The following is a 6672-nucleotide window of genomic DNA, read 5'->3' on the forward strand; positions in this document are numbered from 1 at the left end:
GTACTCCTATTCAGACCCTCTCCTGCAAACCCCTAGTAACTGTCTAGTACTTTTCAGGTTTTGTATCTACAGTGGGGAGGATCTTATTTGAGGTAAACTTTGAATGGCTCCTTTCTTTCTTTTTGCACAGGGATCATTTGGAGTGATTCTAATGCTGAGTGATTTTGTAGGACAGGCACTTCTCTTTTCCAACTTCCCAAATTTCTGTCTCCTTTTAAGAAGGACTTTAGTTCTAGTTTGACCTTAGGTTGTTCCTGGAGTTTGGCCAGCTCCTTCTCCAGGCAGCTGGTTTTTATTATCTCTGATGCAAACCAGTTCCTGCTCACACATCAGGTGCACAGCTTGCACCTGATAACATTTCTTAAGTACCTGTTAGTATTCAACCATGTACTTCTGAATAAAAAGGAATTCAGGCTAACTTTTGTTACTTCTAGTGACTTTTGGATGGGTCCTCTAAATAACCTCTTATCTTGTATTTTCAACCTGATTCATGCTATGAGATACGTAATGCTTTTATCGGCAGCCAATAGACTATTTTTGGCAAGCTGCCCTGAGCCTGACATCAGTGCCATATCAGCAGTTGACTTTGGTGCTCAGCATCTTTTCACATGTCTCTGAATGATCCATGTGCTACTGGTGTGCTACTGGTTACACAGTCTTACAACAGTTTTGTCCAAAAGCCAGTTCTTTCCTGCTGGGCTGTGTAGGGCTAAGGTTTAATTAATTAGTTCCCAGACCCCTAACCTTACTGCTCCTCAGTTTTCTCACACATTTTTTGTGTTTCTTTTTTAAACAAAAGAGGGCCACCCTCAAACAGTTCTACCGGAGAGCTCTGCTTTTTTGTGCATTGATTCTTGTTTCACTGTTTCAACTGCTACTTACAATGGAAAATCATTTCTCTTCTGGTCTCTGCAGTGGTGAAGATAATTTTGCCTAGTGTCCTACTGCTTAAATGAATGGTCAGTGAAGTGACCCGGATGGTTATAGGCATTATTCAAACTGCCTTGTCATTTTGTCACTAGTTGTAACCACTGGAGAGTTTCCTTTGTCCCTTGGAAACTTTCATAATTGTTAGTCACATGATTCATTTGCTTTGTTCATGCCCCATTGGCTGCATGATGAAAGCAAGTCTGGCACATGGGAGTCAACTGCTCCCTGCCCTGGCACAGCCTTCTTGTCTTTGGTGTTTGCACTGTCTGAGAAGAAGTTAATCTGACCCTCAGTCATACAGCAGATGACTTTGTTGGAAAAAATAAACACTCAGCGTGCTATTGGCATGTGTAAAAATATAAGACATATTCAATAGTCCTTCCATTGTGTTTGCCAGGGGCAAAGCCTCAGCTGGAGCACCACATCCAGCTATGTGTGATGCATTTCAGGAGAATAAGGCCAGGGATACAAAACACGATCTGCAAGGAAAGATTGAAAGAAGTAGACTTTTTTATTTTAAAAAAGATTGAGGATAACAGTCTTCAAGACTGAAAGGTGGCCATACAGAGGAAAGGAATTATCTGTTCCCCACCACTTGTGTTAGACATTAGAACAAACTTTCTAGTGGTATGGACAGTGCCAGGGGGAGCTTGCAGTGCCTTCGTCATCACAAGCTTTTAAAAACTGTTAAGCAGCTGTTTCTCAGGAGTAGTTTCAGTCTGGAGGATCCAGCCCAAGCATCAGGATGGACTCTCAAGGATCTTTCCAGCCCTTTTTTCTGGAATTATTCAATGACATTTCCTGCTCCAGCTTCTAGCATATGTCATGTAGGCATACAATGACAACACATCTTACAGTTTCTAACTTAGTAACAGACTCTGCTGTGCAGAGTTCAAGGAGAAAGGAAAGTGAAAGTAGGAATAACAGTAAATGTTATTTTGTAGCCTTTTTGTTAATAAATATTTTTTGATAATCTGATTTGGGCTCTGGCATTGGCAAGAGCCAAAGGTCTTTATTGTATCCTAGTTTTGTGGATATAAAAGGACCATGTTATTTGTTTTTAATGCGTAAAGGGTGAAGGAACTGAGGATAGTTCCGGGCTTTGAGTGGACAAGAGAGTCATACAGCATGAGTTCCCAGCAAGGCAATTCTAGGAAATGTAAACCTAGAATCCAAACAAAATTGTCTGAAAGTGTTGCAATCTTCCAGCAGGTCCTGGGAAATTGATTTCTCTTCATTTCTGAGACTCCCTACAGAGATAATAATTCCTATGTATGTCACAGTGTTGGATTTGATGTTATTTGAATGAGCAAATGAAAAGCTGTTAAAGATTCTCAGATAGGAAGGCACTACAGAAGGCTTTTCACTACTATACAATACTTTCCAACCTCAACAGGCAATCTGAGAAGTAGGCTGTTGTCCTCTGACCCGTTGCCAAATAAAGATCAGTCACAATTGCTTCACAGAGGCTTTTGTCCAACATGGCACTGCAGCTAAACAAGTAGCAGCTGGAAGAAACTATGCCAATTTGAATGCTAGTAGATGCAACACAAAGAAAAGCAAACATGTTTCCATGCTCTACTAAAAACCAGGCAGCACATGGTGTAAGATATGGCCTAACCTTTTCCACAAGCGGAGATGATTCAATGTTGAACAAAGGACAGAGAGATCAGTGTGACACCAAAGAACACGGTACATTCAGTATGTTTTCTACCACTTTAAGTACACCCCTTACTTGGCAGTATTCAATATCCAGGGATAGTAGGAAGCATCTGCTGGGGGAAATACATATTTGCACTTGACTATCCTGTGAAAACAGAGCTGCCATTGAAATAGTTCTATAGTAACAGAAATGTGACTCATACAAGACAACAGACGTGTAGGAAAATTTCAAACTTTCAGTGCTGTTACTTTTTAAAGGAGCCTCACTATTCTCTTTCCTGATTCCCAAGTTTTGATCATTTTCCGATAGTATCTATAGAATACTTTGCATTAAATCATTACCCACATAATCCAGCTTTTCTTCTGTTTACCACAGTCTGGCTTTGGGTAACCCAGCTTTTCCTATCAGCGTTTGAATACCATTTCCTTCTTTTTAAATTTAAAAATATACTTTACAAAATTTTGTAAAATGAAGCATTTAAGTAACATCACAATTTTTTTGAAATTAAAAAGTTTTGAAAAGACAGGATGCTTTCTGAAGAAGTACTTTCTTGCTTCACAGGCCTGCTGATTCACAGCATGACAACACTAGGGTCCCAGAACTAACACTGTGTTTGGCCAAGATGAGCTGATTGTTGTTAACCTTGAGCAAGATGGGTTGTTCTGCACAGCAGGGGAAAACAGCTGTAGGATTTTGTCCTTATGGTAGTCATCTGTCATGAAAAACACATCTTGGACAAGTCACTCAGGATCTTTAGTGTGCAGTGGGATTCCTTGCCAATGCTGCAAAGCAGCAGCCACAGGTAGGAACTCACATCTCCACTTGCTTCCAGTAACAAAGCCTGACAGAGTGGGAAAGCGGTGGTCTTCCAGGGGCTGAACAGGCACAGACTGCGGTGATAGACACCCTGGGCTTCTGCGGAAACGTGACAGCTGACATGTTCAAACACCTCCCTCCATTTTCCATAGTTGTCCTTCCCTACACAGGGTTCAGTGGATGCCAGCTTTTGGACTCACTTATGCCTTAGGTGGCTGCACCAGTGAACGCAGCAATGTGCCTGGCAGCTGCAACAAGGGTATTCTGCAACATGGCAGCACTGATGTAGCAGCTTATTGCCACCAAGGAGGATGCTCCCTTACATTCCCACACCCCCCTCCCATTCCCAGACACAGTTCTGGGCCTTTGCTCACGCCAGTGATAGCTCTCATCTGACTCGCGAGCAGGTTCAACTCACTAAGTTTACAGAACACACCCATCAAAACCTAGGCTTTTGCCAGCTGATGGAACTGAATTGGCTTCACAGTGGCACCAGCACCAGTGTAACAGAAGCGGCAGGAGTGCATGATTTGCAGTGGGTTCAGCCTTTTTGGAAGCATCAAACTATTGGAATGACTCAACATCTCACAGGACTTAGCCACAAGTACCTGGCACAGCAAGAACATTTGAGGGGTTGCAGTATGCATCCTGCCTTTAAGGCCACATCCTAATACCTCTGGCCTCCTGTCTGGCTTGCAGTGTGAGCAAGAGGTGGCATTAACCACTGGACTTCACACAGTGCGCTAACAACTTTTTCCAACCTTCTTCAAGGTCAGAGAGCAGAGACTGCACACAAGGCAGAGCCACCTTGCAGCCTGCAGGCTGCCAGCTGGACGATGTGTAAAACCTCATCTAAGGACTTTGCATGGACTCCTGCAGTACAGCTAAAAATGCAGAGTCTAATTCATGCAGGAGATGGGTTGGCCTTGTTTCAGCTCTAAGGCCATGGGGAATCCAGTCCTGTAGAATCAAAGAACCAGCCAACAAATTTCATTGCTTTTCATTTCAAATGTGAAGCCAGCAAGCAGACAGGGACAAGAGAGACAAAAAAGCAATTAAGAGTGACATAGATGAACAAGAGAAGATAGTGCAAATGAAGGCTGAGACAAGAGACGTGAGGAGAACAGGCATGTATAAATTGTGTGGAAGCTTTTACTGGTGCTAGACTGTCTGAAATAACAAGAGGTTTTTTGTAAGTGAAAAGAATAAGTGATCTTTTGAAAACAGATGTTCTGCCAGTTCTGTAATAGTTGACGTGAGGATTAAGGCTTTTAGGTAGCTTGTTCCAGAGGAAAGTGCTACTGGTGAAAGCTACTTCTGACACCCTCAGCAGTCTGAGAGCCAAAATGTTCCAAGGAAAGTGGCTGGAGGTTGAGTTGAATTTCCTGGAGGAGGTCTTGAGGGACCTTGGAAGGCCACGGCACTATGCAGTCATGCCTCAGGAGATCCAGCATGGCCATCCTTCAGGCTGCTTGGAGAGCAGGACTTAGCAGTAGACTACATACTTCCCCCTGGATGCAGTTAAACTTCGGGGGTTTGTAATATCTGTAAATTTTATGGGAAGCTAGCCCAGCTCTTGTAGTTCTGACACATCCTGGATTTTATATGGTTCCAAAAGACGTACATCCACTGTTTTTATTATTTTTATATCTTAAACTACAGTCCCTACCTGCAAGGCTTCTATAATGGATGTAATTGTATGTGTATGAAAATGCGGTAACTATAGAGGCTACGCAACTTTTTTTCAAATGCTTCTCAGTAATATGCAGATGACAGCACTTTTTCTGATGTTGATTGTCACTGCAGACTCCATTGTAACACTGAATTTTGGAGATTATAAACAGGATGCTCTGTATTTCTAAAACCTTGGAGTACAGAAGCAATTCTAGAAGCAGGGGAACCCCAGAAGATGGCTTTTGATCAATAAGTGTACAGCATCTGAAAGGAATGGGAGAGGTGCAAAGAGTAAGCAATGAAGTGTACAATATAGATGATCTTACTCTTTCCATACTATCTGGCACATTGTAGAGGCATTTAAATGGTGTGGTTAAAGACTAGGTGGAGAAAAATCACAGCGGGGTGCAGACTCCTGCAGCTCCATCTGGTTTATCTGAACAGAGCTCATTCAGTTAGCTCAGCAAGTCTCTAATCAGCAAAAAAGATCTTAGTTTAACCACTGCCTGCGTCACCATTGCAGAAGGATATAGCTTCCAAACTGAGCTGCCCTCTCATCTGACCATGTTAACACATCGCTATGTGTCAGTCTTTTCCATCTAAACGTTAACACACCTAAATTCAAGGGTGTCAAGTATCAGATTAGTTGTGTCTGAAAAGCCCTCTAAGCTTAGCCAGACACTGGCTTCAGGATACCTGCCCAGAAATGGTTCTAAGAGTTTACTGAAGCCCGTGTAGCCTCTGCAGCAGCTCTGCACTGTGCTGTGATCCCCTACCAATGGTGATAGGAGACAGAGCTGCAGCAGCACTGAGACCTTCAAAACTTCCTTTATGGGTTGCAGGAAGACAGCATTAGGAACGGAATGCTTGGCACACTGTCACAAGTGCAGCACTTCTCGTAGCAGGAGAAATCAGAATCGAGACTCTTACAATCAAAGCTGTTCTGCCTGTGCCACAAATTTTTTATTTTGCTGTTTTGCATTAGAAACAATGAGAGCATTTTTGTATTTTCATAAATAACATTCTTGGTCAAAATCAGTTTACCCAGAAAGCTCAGCTGAACAGTTTTTTTTCTTCTTAATTCTTCTAAATCCACTGCAAAATACATCAGTTCTCTGGAGAACAATTGTTCAGACAGGCCACAACATTTTTCCTCCCATCCAGCGCTCTCTCTCCCAACAGTTTCAGCAACCCTGGAGTGCATTTGCCAGGTTTGGAGGTATTTGCCGTTTGCTGACTAGTGGCAATGGCATCGGGCCCTAGAGCTTCTCACTGACATTCACTTCTTTCTCCTTTACTTTCCCCGTTTTATTTACTTCAAATGCACTGAAACGACTGGCAATGTAAATGTTAATGAATTATAGGCTCATTAAATGGACCTAGGTTTGCCTCCAAGTTTTAGCTGATCTCTCTCAGCCTTGTGAGGAATGTACTGTGAAAATGCTTCGAAAGCCAGAGCTTTGATTTCAGAGGGCAGTGGTGGGAGGCTGATTATTATTTTGTAAAGTTCTCAAAGCATGAGTTTTGGAGACAAAAATGGGAAAAAAAGTCATGAATGAAAATCAAGAGCAAAATATGTCCCCCAGATT

The sequence above is a fragment of the Gymnogyps californianus genome, chromosome 1 (genome assembly GCF_018139145.2).
Source record: "Gymnogyps californianus isolate 813 chromosome 1, ASM1813914v2, whole genome shotgun sequence".
NCBI classification, from domain to species: domain Eukaryota; kingdom Metazoa; phylum Chordata; class Aves; order Accipitriformes; family Cathartidae; genus Gymnogyps; species Gymnogyps californianus.